The sequence below is a fragment of the Lepidochelys olivacea genome (genome assembly GCF_965140295.1).
Source record: "Lepidochelys olivacea isolate rLepOli2 genome assembly, chromosome: 2".
In the NCBI taxonomy this organism is placed as follows: Eukaryota; Metazoa; Chordata; order Testudines; family Cheloniidae; genus Lepidochelys; species Lepidochelys olivacea.
Genome location: NC_140412.1, coordinates 32,276,752 through 32,299,849, shown reverse-complemented (window position 1 = coordinate 32,299,849; position 23,098 = coordinate 32,276,752).

Here is a 23,098-nt window from a genome sequence, read left to right as displayed (position 1 = left end):
CATAGAAGGGAAGAGCATCCTAGGAGGGAAGGTCCTTGCAGCTGGAGAATGTCCAGGAGCTGGTGGTGCATGTCCTGTACCTCCTCCAGTGGGAGTCTGAGATCTGCTGCCACCCACTGAAGCAGCTCGTGGTACTGCTTATGGACATCAGGAGGGGAGAGGAAGGGTGGAATCAGTGCCTCATCCGGTGACTATGAGGCCCCTGTGGGGACTGGTGGAACCGACTGCACTGCCTCTTGCTCCCCTTTTTTCATAGACCGAGGAGGGTGAGGTTCGGACAGGGAATAGTTGATATGATGCTGCCAATGGTGTCCCAGTCCTGGTACAGGTCTGAGGTAGGCCCAGTAGGGCCAAGCGTAAAGGTCTCCAGGCAGCGGTGGACCCCGCGGGTACCATGGCTTGGCGGCAGGGTCGTAAGTTGAGGATAGAGTGGTTTGTATGTAGGAGAAGGCAGGACTGAGGTGCCTGGGGGACCTGAAAGTAGTAGGGAACCTAGGGATGGAAGCAGCAACACTGCAGTGGGCATCAACAGTTCCAGGTGGCCAGGCATGCAGGGGACCATGTGTGGCAGACTGGAGGGGTTCAGAGGCATCAACAGTGCTGGCAGTACGAGCAGCAGATGCAGCAAGGATGCCACTGGAATGGTGACCACAGCTGGTGGTGGTACCAGCGGATCATATTGGTGCTTCTCCTTGTGCTCCATCCAGGGCTTCTTGGGACCTGGAGCAGCCAGATCAGTGCATGACTTCTTACCCAATCTGGCCCAGGGAGGGAGGCAACGCATTTAGGGGCAGCCCCGGACAGAGATCTGCTCTTATGCCCATGGCCATGCTTCTGAAGCTCACGGCAGGCTTGGTACCGACAGATCCAGTGTCCAGGAGGAAGATGAAGGGGTGCTCACTGGTGATGATAGATGCCATTCTGGTGGTCCTGTATCTGACTGTACGTATGGGCGCAGAGCCTTTTCCATTAGGAGCTTACGCAGATGAAGTTGCCTGACTTCCCAGGGGCAGGAATGGCCGGTAAATGGTTTAGTGGACAATGACATGGGCTTCCTTGAGGCAGCATAGGCATCACTGGTGCTTGTCAGTCACAGAGAAGGAGCGAGGGCGTGAAGCACCATTTTTGAAGCTGATTTGCTGGGGCATAGTCCCCAGGATGGGGGTCTCCCCAAAGGGGGAAGTCTGAAAGCAAACCTAACTAACTACTGTACTAATGCAATATAAAAACAAGAAAACAACTATTTACAAGAGGGAAAAATGGACAACTAACTCTCTCAGCTAGGCTAAGAGTGCAGAGGAACCGGGGTTCCAACTCTGGCCATGAAGTGGTAAGAGGGAACTGGAGTGGCCTCAACCCGCTCGGCCTCTTTTAGTCTCAGCTGCAGATATGAGGATGATGCACGACACACATGAGGGTCAGCAGACAAACTGCTACAAAGTTGTTCTGGCTCTGGTGCATTGCATGCATGTGCACCCACAATGGAATCCATATAGGGACTATCACTTGAAGAAGAAGGAAAGTTCTCATGAATGTTCGGGTGAGTAGGCATAGAAAGGTTCATGTGATCATCTTTTAATATCTGACTTTTTTCTTTTTATAAAATTTCAAGTCCGCAAATCTGATGATGAAAACAATACCATGTGACTCAGATGACCGGTCACACAGCACAAATAAACACATAGCTTAAACAAATAGTTTGCAAACACCCTACAGTCTAAAATGTTCACAAAGTCTTTGCACACCCTGTGACTTGTAGAAGTAAACGTGTGAGAATAGCTCAGAAAGCTTAAGACTTTTTATGGTGTGAGTCAAGTGATTGAGGGTCTCAGTTCTGTCACTGGGGATTGCAAAAATCAGAATATTTGCAATAATCTTTAGAGCCACTTCATAAAAATAGTGGATGTAATAAGCATTTCATAATATGAATTTTTAAATGATATAAATGTGAACATTATTTCTCTAACACCATTTATAATGATAGAATACTGTAAACTCCGTTTCAGTCAAATAATCTGTGTTACTGATGAGTAACCTCTACTGAAACCAATGTTTATAATATTTTTATTTGACTAGCTGAATGACTAGGGTGGAAGAAATGTAGTCACCAGATATAATTTTACCTGACATTTGTTTTGTTTTAACATCACCCTTGTGGAGACCAGCTCCCGGCCTGCCAGGCAGATTTTTCTTAAATTAAATTAAACTGAAGTGACCGACTTTCTCGCAGATGGCTGGAGGCTGCATTTTCACATTCTAATACTTCAGGAGTGAGAAGCAGAGCACTTCCAGAACAAGGTGGGGGATTGATTATAATGGCAAATCTCTTGCAAGGCCTTCATTTTCACATGGACCACTCTTAGTAGCTGAAGGGGCTTATGCGAGACTCAGGATTTAACTACTACAGTCTATCTGACAGAAATCCCCTGAATGAGTGAAACTTCTAAATCTTTTTAACATTTCGTAGTGTGGTCACTCTGTTCTTCTACTATATTTCATCAGCTGGAGACCAAATAGCCATCAGCTCAACAAGTGATAGCTAATGAACAAAATCTCCATGACTTCTCTGATCTACATGGAGTAAGGTAGGTATTAGATAGGATGAATGTCAATTCATGTATGATCAAATATATAGAGTAGATTTCTTGCCCCTTTGACTCATTGTATAATGTACTCCTTTATGATGAGCTGAGCATTAATCCAAAACCTACTGAACTCAAAAGGCAATGTTTTCATTGGAGCACATCTTCAGCTAGTGTAAATTGTCATAGCTTCATTGACTTCAATGAAGCCATAACAATTTACACCAGCTGAGAATCTAACCCATTGACTTTCATGGTTTTGGTTCAGAGCCTGATTCTACAGTCAATAGTGCACAGTTGTAATTCACAGGGGTTCCACTTAGGCAATATTAATTGTGGGATCAGTGCTTAAGTACTCATTGATTTGAAATACTGCAATTGCTAGTTCAGTTTTTGTAGACCACAAACAGTATGGACATTTCCCCTGCAGTCTCATCACATCAAAACAATCCTGAAAAGATAGATTACGTAAAGATGTACAGTACCCTGTACAAGGTCAAAATACCTGGGTTAGCTGCTAAATGAGGTGTCCTGATCTGTATGTGCAGCAGTACAATTCATTTCTTTGCAGCACTTCCTGTAGCAATATATCAAAGTTATGGATTAGGTCTTCTTTATGCCATGAAGTATCAAATATTAAAAAAAAATCTGTCTTAGTAAATCATCAATGCTCAGGTCATATTTACTTAGGTCCCAGTATAGCTTAAGTCATGTTAGCTATTATAGTTTACCTTGTTCTTTGATTGCTACTAAGGATAAGTAATGGAGAAAAGATGAAGTAAGGATCAATCTGACCAAAGCTTTGAACATATTAGGAAGCTGAAGCAAGAACTCATTTCAAACGTCAGCTTTCAACTTGGAGGTTTAAATATTAGTAGTTAATATTTTTAAATAGACAAGGTGGGTGAAGTAATATTTATTGGATCAACTTCTGTTGGTGAGAGAGACAAGCTTTTGTCCTTACATAGAGCTCGTCTTCAGGTCTAGGAAACTAACTCTGTAATATCCTCGGACTAATATGACTACAGTACTGCATATAATTTTTAAATAACATTTGAACTACCTCTGCACATCCTTGCTTTATTCAGAATCACAATCATAAGTACCTAAGCATTCCCAAAAAACTTGTCTTGAAGTATTTTTGTCCTGGATGATAGCAGGAAGTATTGCAAATCTCATTAGATTATATAATTCCCTGCCTAATTCCCAGATCAAGCAGGTTAGGATAAATTCAGAGAAGTCTCTCTTTCAGCTGGAAATTTTGATAAACTTTTGGATCCTGATTCTCCATTGCTGTCTTTGTATCTATATATCTGTGCAAAGAGTGTAAAATGCTGCCAAATCGGCAACATTTACACCTCTGCAGTGTTTTCCTCCTACTTCATCAAGGTGCAAATGACTATTCAAGATGTAGGGCAGTGGGCAATGAGGCCTCTGGAGTTTTGATGAAACTATGGGAAATAAAAGCAATTTACACAATTAGAAAATGAGGAAGATCTTATTTAAATGACTACTTATAATGAGCAGAGAAGAGATTATTAGGGAAATGTGACCATAGACAAATCAGATGTCCTGGATTATATGTCCCTGAGATATTTCAAAGGACTGAACAAATGTTTTCATCACTGTGTGTGTGTGTGTGTGTAAAACTGGAAAACTGGAGAGGTGATGATAATGGAGAGAAACAAAAATGACACAGCAATGCTCTGAGAAAAATTAAAAAATAGGGCTCAAATGTGTCTGTAGGTCACTGGCCACAATGCCCCAGTGGAGCTGTGGGAAGGAATTTTACTTTAAGGAGGTATAATTCTCTCTGCAAGCACCCAGTGTGCAAGAGAGTACTTTCACTGTTCCACCCCTTCAGGAGTGGAAGTACATTTCCCTCCTATTCCTGCCCCCTGTACAGTGCTACAGGTTGGTATGTAGTGGGAGATATACTATGTCTGTCTCCTCTGCCCCCTTTGGATTGTTTTGCAGCTCGGGATACTAAAAGAGAGGAGTCCCTGTGCTAGGGGGACCCACAGAATACAACTATGGCTACCTGTTGAACTAGAGTTCTAAGGGGAGAAGTATTACCACGCACATGCACAATCCTGAAGCAGCCAGACACATTCTAGCCTCTAGAAAATAATGTAACCATGTGCAACCGTGATGAAATAGAGAAACTGCCTGCAAGCACTGTAGGGGTTAAAGAGAGTTTTAAAATAAAGAATTACAAAATTAGTAGATTAAGAAAAAGTGATAGATGCAACATACTTGGATTGCAATACAGCATTTGCTACAATGTCTCATATAATGTTACTCAAAACTAATTCTGGTTTGGTTGGATATACATGCTGTAATGTGGAGTAAAAACTGATTGAATGATCATACAAAAGGTGTGGAATTATCAAGGAGGGGCAGTAAGTAGTGGGTTACTGCATGGATCCATGTTCACTCCCTGCAATGACATCTTTATTAATGATAGAGGAGAGAAAATGAAAATATATGGATTGTACTAACTTGGGAAGAGTTCCAAATAGCAGTGGGAACAGAGAAACATTTAAAAAAAATCAAATGCTGACATTAGAAACGGGCACAAATGTGATTACCTTTAGAAAAATGCAAGCCAAGATATTTGGGAAGAAATAATCCAAGCCACAGATATTCCATGGGAGGGAGAAGCCTGGAAACTGGTTATATCATAAACAGACTTAAGAATGATAATGGACAGCAACAGATAGGAAGCCAGTGTAACATTCGGCTGCACAAATAGGTGCATGGACTAGGGGTGCTGGGTGTGCTGCCACATACCCTGGCTTGAAGTGGTTTCCATCATATACAGGATTTACAATTTGTTTCAATGGCTCTCATAACCCCCACTTTACAAATTGTTACAGTGATGCTGGAACAATCTGTCAAGAGACAGGAAGATAATAGTCCCTTTCTTTTGCTTTGATGAAATCACACCTAGAATGTTGTGTGTGGCTCTGGGTACCTCATTAATGGTAAGATAGTGACCAATTGAAGGGAGTTCAATGAAAAACAACAAAAATGGTGATGTAATAGGAGGGATTGGTTGACAAGAAAAGATCAAGAGTTAATACATATTGCTTGAACAAATCACTAATGGGAACACGATAGTCTACAGATATCTGAAGGGTATAGTCAGTCAGGCGACAGGGTAATTTGGCTTAATAAAAGAGGGTGTAAAAAGAAGTAGAGCAATGAAATTATTCAATGGAAAAGTTAGGTAGAACAAACAGGAAGAATTGGAAAAAAAATCTAATACGCCTACCCCCAGAAAACAATCTCGTTGAGGTGGATTAAATACCTAATAAGTACATGACCCATGTTTAGATTCTGATCTAAATTACACAGCTGTCCTGTTAAAATCACCAAAGTTACACAAGTCTGAAAAAAATTAGATCTGAATTAATTTCCATGAGTTTATGGTTTGAGCCAAAGTGAACCTCTAATCATTTTGAAAATTGTTCTCATGACAAGATAAAGTCTTCATCCTACTGTAGCATAAATGTCTAAAAACTGCTTCTCTGCATATGAGAACTGCTTATACCCCGAGCTTGGCTCTGCAGTAAATATTTACATTGAATTCTTGCATAGGGTTATTGGAAAGAGAGTTTAAAATCTATAAATACATTAGACTGTTGGTGTCCTGACTTGTGCTTATGAAGTGGCTTCTTTCCAATTACTGAAAGTGCAGATTTAATCAAATGGAGTTTGCTATTTCTTTTGCCAGTGGACACAGTGAAGCCATATACAGCACATATGAATACCATGAAGCATAAAGATGCACTTTTCCAAGGAAAAACATGTTGGATACACCTTACTATTTAAACATTTCTGTTGTGTGGCCTATGAGACATTAGAATCATAGAATATCAGGGTTGGAAGGGACCCCAGAAGGTCATCTAGTCCAACCCCATGCTCGAAGCAGGACCAATTCCCAGTTAAATCATCCCAGCCAGGGCTTTGTCAAGCCTGACCTTAAAAACCTCTAAGGAAGGAGATTCTACCACCTCCCTAGGTAACGCATTCCAGTATTACACCACCCTCTTAGTGAAAAAGGTTTCCTAATATCCAATCTAAACCTCCCCCACTGCAACTTGAGACCATTACTCCTCGTTCTGTCATCTGCTACCATTGAGAACAGTCTAGAGCCATCCTCTTTGGAACCCCCTTTCAGGTAGTTGAAAGCAGCTATCAAATCCCCCCTCATTCTTCTCTTCTGCAGGCTAAACAATCCCAGCTCCCTCAGCCTCTCCTCATAACTCATGTGTTCCAGTCCCCTAATCATTTTTGTTGCCCTTCGCTGGACTCTCTCCAATTTATCCACATCCTTCTTGAAGTGTGGGGCCCAAAACTGGACACAGTCCTCCAGATGAGGCCTCACCAATGTCGAATAGAGGGGAACGATCACGTCCCTCGATCTGCTCGCTATGCCCCTACTTATACATCCCAAAATGCCATTGGCCTTCTTGGCAACAAGGGCACACTGCTGACTCATATCCAGCTTCTCATCCACTGTCACCCCTAGGTCCTTTTCCGCAGAACTGCTGCCTAGCCATTCGGTCCCTAGTCTGTAGCTGTGCATTGGGTTCTTCCGTCCTAAGTGCAGGAGCCTGCACTTATCCTTATTGAACCTCATCAGATTTCTTTTGGCCCAATCCTCCAATTTGTCTAGGTCCTTCTCTATCCTATCCCTCCCCTCCAGCGTATCTACCACTCCTCCCAGTTTAGTATCATCCGCAAATTTGCTGAGAGTGCAATCCACACCATCCTCCAGATCATTAATGAAGATATTGAACAAAACCGGCCCCAGGACCGACCCCTGGGGCACTCCACTTGACACCGGCTGCCAACTAGACATGGAGCCATTGATCACTACCCGTTGAGCCCGACAATCTAGCCAGCTTTCTACCCACCTTATAGTGCATTCATCCAGCCCATACTTCCTTAACTTGCTGACAAGAATACTGTGGGAGACCGTGTCAAAAGCTTTGCTAAAGTCTAGAAACAATACATCCACTGCTTTCCCCTCATCCACAGAACCAGTAATCTCATCATAAAAGGCGATTAGATTAGTCAGGCATGACCTTCCCTTGGTGAATCCATGCTGGCTGTTCCTGATCACTTTCCTCTCATGCAATCAGGCCAGCTCCCACTGGCCAAGTATCCACATGACAATCACACTAAACTATATCCTCGGCCTCTGTCAGCACACAGGCCAAGGACTGAAAAGGTTGAAGACTGAATGAGTGGTTGGCATTAAGGTCAGAATTTGCCAACACCTGCTACACCACAGATTGCTAGAATTTTCCCTGATATCCAGAATGGCAGATATCTGGGGTAACAGTTCACAAACATTCCCTTCTTACAATACCACTAGTGCTTTTCATTCACAGATATGAAAGTGCTTTTCAAAGCAAAGTAAGTAGTTTTGCTATCCTCATTTTACAGATGGGAAACTGAGTTGTCCAAGTTCACATACTGGTCTAATAGCAAAGCCAGGAATAACACTAGGTCTCCTGGGCCAGATCTTCACTTGGTGTAAATTGTCATAGCTCTACTAAAGTTAATGGAGCGGTGATAATTTTACACCAGCTGAGGATCTGCCTCCATTTCTCCCAGTCCAGTGAGCTTATCCACTAGATCACGCTGCCTCACTGGCTTCTTTGTACACCCCTCAGCCCCGGAAACAGGCTCTAGGGCAGCACGGACAAGCTCACATTGTTGCTGCCTGCGCAGTATTTGTTCTATGGATACAGAACCTTATTCCCCAGAGCTGTCAATCCAATATCCTACACAAGCACTGAAATTCCCAACAACAAAACCCCCTACACTTCTTAACTACAAAGGACACATTTTTATTTTATTTCCTCCTGTCTTTTTCAATACACCTGCTGTCACAGAAATATTTACAGCAGCTACTTGGGCCCAGTGCTGCTGATGTGAATGGCTGTCCCACGTAGCTATGGAAGCAGGAAAGGAAACAGCTGGAGACAGTTTACCACCTTCAGAAATAAATTGTGGAGCTGCACGGCAGCCTGGATGGCAGGGGCATTCACACTAATTGGCACTGTTAGACATTCAAAGTAGAACTCTCTTTTGGAAACATCCTATTTTTCCACTATCACGAACAGTAAAACCTTTGTTATTTAGGAAGCCAGATGTTCGTTATGAAAAATAGTCAGCAACTTGTCTGACACTTGACTGTTGCCTGGCATAATAGAGACAACCCTGTTTTCTTGCTCCAGGCAATTAGAGTATGAAGCTGATAGCACCTCATTATTTCACCTTCCAACAACATAAAAACATAGCTGGAGACCTTTAATTTTCAGTCCCAGGCTCTTTTATAAAAAACAAGAAGATTTACAAAAGTGATTTTTAAAATAAAATATTGAATTCCTGTTTAGCATGACAGGTCAACAATAATTAAAAAGGAAATGCAACTTATGACTGTTGTCGTTACCAGTGCTTAATTTGGAACGAAAGAGATGCAGGGGCTCAAGCAATTAGGTGCTGGGGCTCAAACAAATTTTTTACTTTTACAACTGATGCAGCAAGCCCAGAGGTGCCGGCTCTGAACTGCCAAGCCTAGAGATGCTGGGGCTCAGCCCTGGAAAGCCCCAGCACAAATTAAGCCATGGTCATGAAGATATCCTATAATTTTTGAGAGCTACTCCATAGCATAAATGTTGTTTGTAAGTTTTCATGAGAATAATAATAGAAGTGGACAAAGATACGGAAAAGGGTGGACAAAATTGTATCTCCCAGCTAATCACCTTTAGAAGCATAACATAATTCTACTAGACTTCTTGGCATTGAAATACACTTTTATACCCCCCCCCAGGGAATGATCTGTTGCAACATACAGAACAAGCATTGTTACTATATAAGATTTACAATAAAGTAAATGAAGATATCTACAAATTAGAAATATCACCCTCTTCTTCCTTGTAACAAGCAGACCTTTCACATTATCATTATTCACACTAAATCCTAAAATGAATTGAACAAGTATAGAAGAGTCAGTTACCCAGTGACAGCATCTCATCAATAGCAACTCGCTGACAGCTTTCTGGATATTCATTCACAAGGGAATGAGTTACTTTACCCTTGATGTGACTGGCATTCTGCCAGATGATCTCCAAATGAGATTGAAAAGCTAGACAAATAAGTATACTGATTTCCAGTCTTAATCATATAGATGGCACTCTGTTCTGACCTGGTTAGTACTAACCAGTAGTAGGCAGGCCGGGCACAACAGAAGTGCAAGCTGCCAAGTGTGCCTTGCTGAGTCATGTCCTTCTCGCAAATAGATAGGAGTCAAATGGCTCAAGCGATTGGCAAATGGAGTAGAGAGTCATTCAGATTAGAATTGGATCAATAGTCACTATGTGTGATTACTACTTGGTGGTTCTCAGACATATGTGAATAGTATCAGTGGGCTCAAACTACCATTTCATGTTGGACAAGTATCTCTTTGCAACACCTAAAAACAGTAGCAGAATTAGCACTAACTGGTTTCCTCGCTGGCAGTCTTAACAGTGAGATGAAAGATGAAGTAGTTCTGGAAAGCCTCCTAATCTTTTACCTGTAGTCAGGCATGGTTCATCCAGGTTAGTTTAGAGATACACTAGCAGAAGGCTGTGTAGATGTTAGCTTCTGACCCTGCTGTGGGTAAGCAGAAAATGTCAGTTTCCAGTGCTAGTAGCATGCTAGCTGCCAAAAACTGGAGGGGGGGGGGGAGAGGAGTAGAATTATTGACTGACACACCCTATATACTCTTTTTTTGTATACTTGGAATATGACAGACAGCCACATAAAATCTGCTTGGAGGAGGAAATACGGGCATTCCTTAAGCATTCCCCATAAGCTTTCCATTTTTAATTCATGGCCTATAATGTCCAGTAGTAGGGCTGGATTAGAGGGCACAAATCAATCTCTGCCAGCAGTGTTAGAAAACAGCTTCTGCTAGACTGAAAAACAACAAGAACAACTCTCCAGGAGAATTAGTCCGTCTTTGCTTATATTTCCAATGGTTGTGGAACACAAAAGACCAGACTAAGACTGACCGAGAAACAAAAAAAGTTTGCTCTTTCCTTCCCTGTGACATTTGTAACTTATAAAAAAAATTCCACCTGGATAATTCCACTGGAGAGTTACTATTCGCTCTAGTGACCATTTAATAGATTATTCTGCAGAGGACAGGAAAATATCAGTGTTTGTCAGCTCCACTTCCAAGCCACAGGATCTGCTGTATCTGAAGGCTGGGAGATAGAATCTGAGCATCTCCAAAATTAGCACAAATTCAAATCATCCTCTCACCCCGACACCCAAAAAAACAAACAAACCCATAACTGTACATAAAATGTCATTGTCCCACCATATTATTTCCTGAGTGAGAGTATAACAGAGAATCTAGCTTCAGGAAATCTGGTGATGGTTTATCAATGACTACACTAAGCATATTCTGTGCCACTAATATTTTTTTAGTGGCACAGTAGTAAGAATACTAGAAAAGAAACTTTGATTTTTTTTTTATTATTCAATCTTAAATCTTACTTCTGTTATTGCAGAACCTGAAATCTTTCTTTTCCCCTTGCCAGTGCAATACATTAACTAGCTTGCAAGAAAATTTAGAAACAAGCATTCATTATATGCATGCTTATTTGTTCAATCTGATTGTTACTAAATAATAATTTGATTGCCCTAGTTATTCATCAGGATCTCCACAGACAACTGGCATTTCTTTCATCTAACCACAATTAGGTATAGACAGGTTTCAGAGTAACAGCCGTGTTAGTCTGTATTCGCAAAAAGAAAAGGAGTACTTGTGGCACCTTAGAGACTAACCAATTCGTGAGCTTATGCTCAAATAAATTGGTTAGTCTCTAAGATGCCACAAGTACTCCTTTTCTTTTTAGGTATAGACAGTACATGTAGGTTGCTATGTTACTTTACTAATCCAACTCTGAAAACACAGAATCTTTTAATTTAAGGCCCCCTCTCTACTCTTAATTGTCAGCTAGATTATGAAATACTGTAACATTATTAATCTAGAATTAATGGAAAAAACAAATTTGAAAAATTGTATTATCATCTCTGGAAAGCATCCTTTTAGCTGAACATATAACTAGTGCATTGTTGAGGCTATTTTATTCCTGCAGTGAATTGAATGTTCTTCACCAGAAGATGCCAGTCTTGGTCCATAAAACTAAGATTCTAGTAACTAGATTTCAGTAAATTCCATTATAAGGATTTCCGTGGAAACTAAAAGCATAGAGTTTCGGTGTCAAGAAAAAAAAGGCAATTAATGAACTCTGAAGGCAGAACACAAAAACTCCAGAACAAGCATAGCACCATAACAAAAACTGGAAATAAGATTAATCACTCCTTACTGATTTTCCCATTGATGTAATAGTATTGTTCGGATAAAGGAAGAGGTGGGAAATGGTGGTATATAGGTGACACTTACTGAAGTTATTTTTCTCCTTACCTTGTCTTCATTTCTGTCTTTTTCCCTTTAAAAAAAATGGATGTGGAGTAAAAGTGTATGGTACATTACAACCTAGGGGAATACACTTGTGTACTGAATTGCAATAGCTTTGAGTTCTTGAACCAGTCTCTATACAGCTGTATTCAACTGTCCTTTGTGATATCCGTGTAAAATGATTTTTTGTCCTCATATTAAGATATAGAGCATTCCTTATTTTGTGTCAAGCTGAAAGATACCCTCGGAACTATATGTTCTATAACAGTTTGGATGTACAGCAAACTCATTTTCAACTAGATGGACACAATACTGTATGCTTATGAGTGTCTTTTTTCTAGCCATAGCATAACAGTGTTTGATATTGTCAGTCTGATTTTTAAAAAATCACCTTTTGTCTCATAACGTGGTCCCTTTTGCATAATACCCTGTATAAAAACTACAAATATTGTACATACAAAACATTGTGGTATAAGCTTAGGAGCAATCATATGCTCTATGCCAGTGGCTCTTCAGCTCTTTCATTCTGCAGACCATGCCGTGTGTTTGTGAGAGAGAGAGATCTCCCCGTGGACCTCTACCCTGTACATAATATTTTTCATTCTGTGGAACACCAGGAAAGGCTCTGCTATAGTTTGAGAACTACTGAGCTACACTCTGCATACAGTGTGTCTGGTACCAGTGCTAACTACCAGGTGCTCAGGTACCGTGGTGATGAGTGTAATATATCTAGGTACCTGGAACTTTCTGTTTGGGACATTCGGATGTACGGTGTCATGGAGTGTGCGTAAGAGTGTAATAAGATGCTGAGAGCTGCAGCCAGCAGTATCAGCTTCATCTGGTATTATTCCAGCACCTGGACTATCCCAGCTACCACATTTAATTTAACTGATTTTTAAATGTTTTAATATCCTTTAAGAAACAGGAGAACAGAGGTTCACGAGGAAAATGATTATGAAGGGATGATTAGAAGTACATGCACCCTATTTTCTCAGAAACACCTGGTATGCTAGAAGAAAATGAATCTAACGAATTGTACTGCAGCACGTTTGTGTAATTTGAAAGGGTGTGAAAACAGGCTTTGATAATAAAGGAATGTCTTTATTATTTGGGCAGAGGAATGTTAGTCCAAAGACTGTGGATATATTGATGCTGAAAGCAAACCATTGTCTGTAAAGATCCTGTGAAACCATTGCCTAAGCCCTTTGTGTAATCAAATGGCTAAATCCTGCCTCAGATGAATGAACATGAAACCCTGCGTAACCTGGGTCAGGTCAAGTTAGAACTTTGACAGGAGACATCCAAAGAGGCACTTGGCTCCCAGAATCAATGCTGAACTAGTGGTCTCATCCTGGTATTCAGGGATGCGGCACTGCTGTAGGGGCTGTCTTTCAAATGAGATATAAAACCATGGTCCTTGTGGATATGAAAGCTCCTAAGGCAATTTCCCCCCACTCCCTAAACAAATTCCTTCTGTTTTTTTTTTTTTTCCTTCAAAGTTCCCCCTGCAGATTCAGCTATATGTAGTATCCTTTCAGGCTTAATCAAAGTTTGTAAAGCATCTGCCAATTCTAACAGAGAGGGGCTCTACAAGTCGAAGTTATGCATCATTGATTTCAGTGGGGCAATTCAGGAAGTAAGGTACTGATAAGCATAAGAATGAATGGCAGAACCAAGCCCTTTATTCTACACCACTGACAGTCTGAATTTTCTGTTCTAGAAGGTAATGATGTTTCTCCAGATTTATAATGGTGGAACTGAAAGCAATACTTGGGTTAAATTTTGAGTCAAATTTGGGTGTAAGCACATGCAGCTAAAGCAGCATCAGTGTTTACATGTGCTTAAGAATGGGTAACTCCAGATCTTTTCCTTCTGCATAAAACTGAAGAGCAGCCATTGCATTTTCCTGGTCTGAAGTGGAGTAAGTTGAGCAGATTCTGGACACAAACCCTGTTTCCAGAGGAACATCCAGTTGCATTTTGAAGAAGTAACAAATACCTTTGCCATCCCCCTTTCCTCAACTTCTTTGCTATGACTCATGTAAATCATGCTGTCTGATCTGTTCATATCTCTTTACTGGAAGCAGAATTGGGGCACAAGTCTTTGCATCCTACAGAGCTGATTTCATTCTGTGGAGTACAGATTTTCTGTTTTCTTCCTTATGACAGGTTTACAATTTGAGTCAGAATATGGTCTGCCAGCTTAAATACGCACAAATTTAAATGTGAATGACACTAAAACAAGAAACAGTTTAAGACAGAAAGTGAAGATGAAAACCATATCCTACTGGAACTCAAACAATCCATTTTTAAGATGCTTACAGGCTCAGTGAAAGTTTTTACTCTTTGTCTTGCATTTAATAGTTCAAAACTCCATTTCACAGCAACAAGCAGGCAGATGGCTCTGCACTCTTCCTCTCACAGAATGAATTTCTGTTTTTATTTACCCTACTGAAACATTTTTGCCTAAAAATCTTAATTATTGCTATGATTTCCTTCTGTTTAAAACTCAATAGTATACTATATTTACATTTTAGCTTTGTTTTCAATTATCATCTTGAAGTTAATAGTCCTTTATACATCTAGCTTTTATTTGTTGTTGTTTTGGTATTTCTCCTGTGGTTTACAGGAAGTGTCCTTACATGCCACATTCTCTAATGTGATGAGACCAGTTTACACTGCACCTCCATGTAAACTGGATCTATAGCTCATGTAACTGGCCCAGTGAGTATTATTCACAGGCAAGGCTGATAAACGGATGGCATAGTTCTCGCTTAGAGACTTTATGCCGGTGAAAAAGGAGGCATGTTTAGAGGATATTGTGTGTGGCTAGTATACCCTTATATCATGCTGATATTCACCTGTATTTTTGGCCACTTATGACCATTTGCAACAGGCATAATTTAAAGCAGTCCTCAGAAGTGCTCTAATCCAGTGCAGAGAAGTCCACCATGCATAGATTTAGCACAGGATTTGGGGAATTCATAGGGTGGGCTCTAAACCACCTTTGCACACACACCATCCTTGCCAGAGCTCTGTGCAAGTCAGCCTTGCCACAGGATACAGCCCACCCCATATTTTTATGAACACAAAGATAATAGCAGCTGGAGGTTTTATCTACATTTTAACTCTCACATTTTATGGACTGCCAGCTGCTCCCGAAATATCCTTCTTAGCATTGATATCATCGGATCTGATTCTTTCAACTTCACATCCTTCAGGTTCCCTCAGATGCAGAATATTTATGGAGTCAGGCTGCTAACTGTATGCCTGATATGAGAGAGAAAGAAAAAAACCCCTGATCATCTGTGTTCTGTGTGGGTAGGGTGAGGAAACTGCAGAGACAAAAACCTGATGGAGAACAAGAGTCCCACCTCTTCTTACACATCTGAACTGTAAACACAGACTGCTGAGCATGACTGCGCATTATCCTACTGACTAACATACATCACTGTCAGTTTATGGTAATTACACAGCAAACAATAGGGCTTCACACAAGAAAAGTGCAACGACAAATCCTGCTATTGCTACAGCCTTAAGCCTGACTAATTATTAATGCAGTAGTAAGTACAAAGTACAAGTACTCTTCTCTTCTGCTGATGCACATTTTAACCCTAGCAAAGAACTCAATATCTAGGTTACCATGAACCTTAGACAAAAAATTCTGTAGAGTTGCATACAAATTCAGATTTTACAGGGTGCCTTGCTAGAGAACACACCATGCCATATGACATGCAGTTAAGCAAACAATATCAGGCCATGAGGAACTGGAGGTTCTGTAGAGGTTCTGATGCTCTCAGGCATGACCTGTACCTGCCTGTGACAGAAAAGTGAACAGCCTGAGATTTTCCCCTTCACTGACCCGTCTACCTTCTCTCACATCAAATCTAGAGTTTCTTTAATATCCATTTTTTAGAGACAGGAAATAATTATAGTCCTACTTTTAAAGTGAGTTCAAACTGCAGTACTCAAGAATTGTCCGTTCCTTTTCTGTTCTCTTTGCTGTTTGTAGTTGTGGCCACTATGACGAAGACACTAAGGTCAATACCAGCAGAGGACAATGCAATGAAAAACAAGGCAAAGATTTTAAGGGATATTACAACCACAACAAGAATGGCTGCCAGCTAAGTATCTAGAGACCAATATACAACCTCCCTGTAGTGATCCATTGCACAAAAGTCACAAAAGATTTCTGCCACTGTGTAGTCTCCTTTGCAGGATTATTGCTTTTATCTGACTAAAGTTTCTTAGTATCTGTAATACCATGGATTCTCACTTAGCAACATACCAAATACAAACTGTGATATTAGACCTTGATAAGGAAGAGCTTTTGAATTACAAAACAGGTAGTCACCCTAAATAGCATCTGTAACAACCATGGCAGTTGCATCACCATAGAGTCCTGTGATATTTGAGGCAGTGGTAACACCCTGAGAAGGCAAAAGACCTTGGTGAAAAGCCCTGGATGTCAGGCAAATATACCCCGAAATAGGTATCATTTACAATTTTTGAGAAAAGTGATGTTGTACTCAACTACCAAACTAGGTACGTTGATGAAGCAGTACAGCATTTAAAGGATGAATTGCAAAGTGATGCTAGCCTTGTGTGAAGTAGTGGGTGAAAGGCTCATGAGACCCACCATCTGCTCAATGCTCTGACTGGCCTTCTGGAGACTACTATGTTAGCCTAAAAGTCCACAACACTCTGGTCCCACCCCTTGGTGTTAATTGGATGGGCCGAGAAACAGTGCTCCACCAATTGAAGCTGATTGAGCATTAGATAGTATAGAAATGTCTGCACACAATTAAATGCAAGTCCCTCATCTAGCGACTTCCACTACTAGCAAGTCCCATTAATTATCTTCTGGTAGCCTCCATGGTTTTCTTGCTGCAGACTCACCAATACAAGAAGATCTGCTTTTCTGTCCCAACAATAGACAGGAGCTCAGTGTTCCTCTGGGCCACATTCATTTTGGTACTTTAGAAATGGCAAAGACATTAGGATAGGTTTGTGGATACAGCTGGAGGGCAGACGGACTATTGACCTACTACTTGTAGAATTGCTTTGGACAGTAGGAGGTATCCTGCAAACCACTGTCAAAACTGACGAGAATGCTCTGAAGCTGGAAGGGACCTAGGGATACCCACACAAGACTGCACTATGTGTAAATCACTGCAGTGCACAGAGATGGATTATGGATTGGTGGGGCCCTGGGCCAGAGCTAATGGGGGCCCCTTCCACTGCAGTCTCCCTACCCTGCTAGCGCTCCTGCTGGGGAAATGGGGTTGGTGGCAGGGGCTTGCACTGCTCCTCCAAGACTCCTGCCGGGGTGTGGGATTGGGGCGCAGGGGCTTCCCCTGCTCCCTGGCAGAAATGTTAGGTGGGCGGAGGGGGCAGGCCCCTACACCCCAATCCCATTTCCCTGGCAGGAGCCCCGGCAGGAGTGCGGTGCAAGCCCCTGACCCTGCTCCCTGGAAGGAGTCGGGCAAATGGGGGCTGTGGGGTCAGGGTGCGGGATCACCCATTTTTCTGGGCCCTCCAATTGGCCAGGGCCCCTGGGCACGGGCCCCATTGTGCCCAGTGGCTAAACCTCCACTGGCAGTTGTTAGGATATAGATATTCAGGCCTGTCTGTAAAGGCCTATACTCTAAGAATTTAGGTGTATTCTTATCACTTGGCTAGTGATAGAGGTATAAAAGAAAGAATCAAAATCACTGTCTGCTGGTGTAAGGGCCTTCTCTTACTGTGACAGTCTGAGGCCCTGTTCTTAGGCTAAGGCCTTTGGCTAAGCAGCAGAGGCAGCCATAAGCTGGGAAGCGAACGGTCACATCCCCACATTCCAAACTAGTCACATTGAAATAAGGTGCTATTGGGCTGTTAGGCACTATCAGGACAGGATTGTATCCCTATCACCTCCAGAGAAAGGGAAGTGCCTAGAAAATGTAAAAGGAAACTTAGTTTGATAGCATCCTGTCTGGCAAGAACTCACTTATCAATAGCTGGGATGTGAAATCCTCACTTCTGTATTGTTTTGTCATTATAGTTCCCACTTTGCTGTTGTATGTCTGTATAATCTCTGTCTGGTTCTGTGATTGTTCCTGTCTGCTGTATAATTAATTTTGCTAGGTGTAAACTAATTGAGGTGGTGGGATATAATTGGTTACATAATCATGTTACAATATGTTAGGATTGGTTAGTTAAATTTCAGGAAAATGATTGGTTAAGGTATAGCTAAGCAGAACTCAAGTTTTACTATATAATCTGTAGTCAATGGGGGGTGGGGGTGTGGGTGGGGGTGGGCATGTGGGTGTGTGAGATGGGAACAGGGAATGGGGGTAAGAAAATTGGAATCATGTTTTGCTAAAGGGGGAGATGGGAACAGGGAATGGGGGTAAGAAAATTGGAATCATGTTTTGCTAAAGGGGGAGATGGGAACAGGGAATGGGGGTAAGAAAATTGGAATCATGTTTTGCTAAAGGGGGAAATGGGAACAGGGAATGGGAGTAAGGAAGTTGGAATCATGTTTGGCTAAGGGTAGGAATGGGAACAGGGACACAGGTGTAAGGCTCTGTGGTGTCAGAGCTGGGAAGGAGGATACTAAGGAAGGAAACTGGAATCATGCTTGCTGGAAGTTCACCCCAATAAACATCGAATTGTTTGCACCTTTGGACTTCGGGTATTGTTGCTCTCTATTCATGCGAGAAGGACCAGGGAAGTAAGTGGGTGAAGGAATAAGCCCCCTAACAGCAGTGCACTGCATGGCTTGAAATGTGCACCAGCCAAGTGAAATGGTGTGAACACTGCGGCTTTTAGTTACATTGCAGTAATTACATTGATATAAATTACATTGTGTATCAACAAAGCCGTAATTATGTCTTGGTCTTCCCAACTCGATTTGCCTATTTGTCTCACACTGACGCTTTGGTATGTGTTTGTATCTTAAAATAAATTTGGTGTGGCCTCCCCAGGCTTGTGATGTGGAGAGCAAGGAGTGAATGGCTGTTGCCTGCATGGCCTAACTTGTGCCTATTGTGCCTCTGACATGAATAAATCAGCAGCAACTAGCTGAGTGCCTTGGGCCTCTGAGCTCTTCTTAAAAATGGTAGTTAAGCACCCACCCCCTTCAACCATGCAGCACACTGTGTCTACTTGCTATACGCAGGTACCTAGAACACTCAGAGGTCTTGGGCATGATTAAACATCATTTCTGAAAACCCCTGGGTACCTGAAATTGCACTGAGTCTGTCTTGGAGTGTTCAAAAGGAAACTCTAGCCAGCAAAGGCTTATGACCATTTCAGGCACATTAATGGAAGAGGGGACTCAGTTAATACAGAAATATTATGCCTCCCTTTAAAAGCATATTAAATATATCTGTCACGTGATTGCTTTCATAGTTGCACATTTGTGGATCTGTTTTCTGTCTAGCTTTTGTGTTCTCTACTATTTGCTCATTTGCAAAAAAAAAGATATTTAAACAAACAGATTTAAACACACTGATATGTGGGGATGAGGTAGTGGGGTGAGAACTTTCTCCTTAGGATTCTAATATAACAGAGTCAGGTTCAACTCTGTATTCCTTGTGCATCCAGCACTCCTATCTAAGCCAATGAGAGTGTGGAAAGCATAAGGAATGTAGGACCAGATTCTAAATAGAGCTTAGTTGCAAAATGAAGCAGTAGAGAGCTCTGAAAATGAAGGTCAATCACAGCACTGCACTCTCATTCTTTAAATGAGTGTCTTTTCCCACTTTTTTTTTTTTTTTCTGGGAAGATTTTATGCACATAGTCTGGGTAATAGGCAAATGCAGTTCTTATGTGTGGCATGTTGTGTTGTCTCTAATGTGACTCATTATTCTACTATACAGAGCAAAGACAGCACAACTAGGCTGATATTTTTAAAGCTAACGAGCCACTGCTTAATATCTGATTAGCTGCAGTTAACAAGATGTGTTCCCTTCCAATGATTTGTGGTGATTAAATTAATATAATCCAGAATTCCTTCTCACGTGAAAGGTGAGCCTTTCCTGTTATCTTTATAACAGTTTACAATTGATGTGCATGTGGACTCAGAATTAAGCTTTACTAAATCTATTGCTAGTGTTTTTCAACAGATATGACATGTGTGGGCAGAGCAAGGATAGAAGTGCATTATAGGGGTCAGAGAGTGAACTCCATTCCCCCTGCACAAGACCCCAAAAACTAGGTTCTGTGTGAGTGGAGTGTGGAGGGACTGGAGAGTGAGACCCATCTCTCAAACCAACACCAGTGAATGGGGCACTTCCCCCTCCCCACATACCTGCTATTCCAGGAATTGAAGCTTTATATGGAGCATTGAGGCAGTTGTATCAGCATAAATACTGATACCATCAGCTTCCTTCATCCTGGCCCATACCTGACCCACCCACATCATGGCCCTTGGGGCTGGCCTATGTAGGGAAGTCACAGAGACCTGCAGGCACCCTTGCATTGTTATTCCGTTTGCCTTCCATCACGTGTTGTCCGAAATGAGTTTTATGTAGAGTGGAAGGCCTCGCACTGGTCCTCCGCACCATTGAGTTACCCTCTTACCAAAGGATACAGTGACTGGATATGTAACCCCAGCTTGTCATTACATTATTTATTGGCTACCATAGTAATTATTCTATGTTTAATGGTACAGAGTGAAATTCCATATCTATGGTCAAACTGCAAGTTAGGAATCTTCTGGGAATGTTTTTAAAATTTCAGGTTTTTGGGGGGAAGGAAGGACTATTCTGGGAGGGGGAGAATGAATGTTATTGTCACATATTCCCATTTTTAAACTCCCCTTGTAAGGCTGAGAAGAGTTATGGTTTTCAACTCTCTCAGCTTATTTTCATATGGTATTAAATTTATCAAAACATTTTTAATCCATTCATTATGAAGAAATTACCACATTACTAGTGAAAAAACACATCTGATTTCTGATTTCTTGCACTGAACAAAAATAATTTAATTTACCTTGAACCCTGTTGTTATAAAGTCACCTCAAATGGACATGACTCTGGAAAATATACCGTTGAGAACAATTCAACATTAAAACATCAGACTTAACACTGTAAGGTTCTTCCATCTCTAAGATAATCGAAGCTGTCTGGATAAGTAATGAGAGTGTTTTTCGTACAACACTTGACAGAAGTTGGGTATGATGGGATGTCCTGTACCAGAAATAACATTGAACATCTCCAGTTTCCATTAAAGGGATTTTTTTTCCCCAAGGGTCCCAGTGGTGCCAACTCTTACAATTTTATCATTAGTCAGTTTTGGTATTTTTCTCAAAGTCCCAGCTCCTGGAGCCATGTGATTATGTGAGACTCTTAGCTTTCCTTCAAAAAGGTTTCTAGACTTCATGATTGTAGAGCACAGATTGAAAATGTGATCTGTAATGCACAAAAACTTGAAGGTAAGAGGAACCAAAAGTTTTTTTATTTGTTTTTTTAAGATGATTTTTCATGATTTTTGAATGCTTGGAACTGGCAACACTGTGTATTATTGACTGTCCTCATTCTCACTAAAATCAGTGGCAATCACCACTTTGTTCTGTCAGGTCCTCAGAAGAGGCATTCACTTTGAGAAGCTAGCTTAAGCACACCCATTATTACCTATGCCAAATGGATAATGCCACCCGCACCACCACACACACTAAAAGAAAAAGAACAAGAACAGAACATCTCTGAATCCAAACAAGTGTTGATATCCTTTGTGACAATCGGTAAAATATCAGTGTATCAGCATATTGTGTGTCCAGAAAGGTGAGAAGCAATATAATCATTCAGCAAATATATCCCATGACCCTGAGCAACAGTGGGAACAAGAGAATATCCTAATCAGTACGGTGTCTTGCTGAGAACAAGTCATTTTAAGAAAGAGTAAGATTTTCACTAAAATCCTCTCACCAGTTTCATTTAATGCAGAAAGAGCCACTGTATGCAGCAAGCCAGTTATTCCTTAATGTTCTCTAATTAAATATTAATCTTATTATTTAGCTCCCTGAAAAGCCAGTGAACACATACTACTTAACCTTTTAAGAATGCAGTTTAATTTAATTCTTACTCCCTTCCCTCTTAATATGAAACATTAAGATATTTTTCTTACTTGTAAAACTCTACACGTCAAATGGGATTACATTAATTACATTTATAAGGCACAAACCAGAAATTAATCAGACTGCCAGGAAGCATATAATAACATTTTGGTTTTATTTTATTTTATCTCTCCCCCCCACTCCCAAGTTCAATGTTTTAAATTTTCCCCTAATAAGTTCTCTTCTGAATTGGTTCCAAGAACTTTGGCAATGTGTTTCTAAGATAAAAAATAGCAAAACAAGCCCTATTGCTTTTACCAAATGCCTGATCATTAATTTATCTAATTAAGTTGAGTTTAATATTTTAGTGTGCAAATGTATCCCCTGAAACATTTCAAGATTCACAGTTTCACTTTACAATTCAGTTGAACTAAAGGGGAGAGACGTTGAATAATAAAGGTCAGATATCCAAATACAAAATATAGATGATAGCAGCTATGGATTCTTTGGCAACAAAGACCTTCTGGAGATGGTAAGTAGGACTTTACTGAGTCTATTAAAAATTCATTTTTGAATTCAATGGTGTTACTTTGAATTTGCACCTATGAAACTGAGGCTAGAATCTGTCTTGCTGGCTTTTCATAGAGTATAACTTAGAGCAGAATGTGGCCTTTCAAGTCAAAGAATTCCAAGACAAACCAAGAGATTTTCTAGCCCCTTAAATCAGGGAGACAAATTAATCCTTGCATAAGCGGGCACAACTTAGCAAGTGCTGAATTTGACTGGGGAAGTTTACCAAAACTTTTGCTTAGAACCAACCATCAGAATAAGACATAGTATAGGGCCAGATTCTGATTCTATTTATACTTGGGCTCATCTGAAGTAATTCTGTTGTCTTTGATTGTTACTTTGAATTTACAATGGAGTAAGTAAGGCCATGATCCTGCAAAGAGATTCAATGGACATCATATGGGGGTCT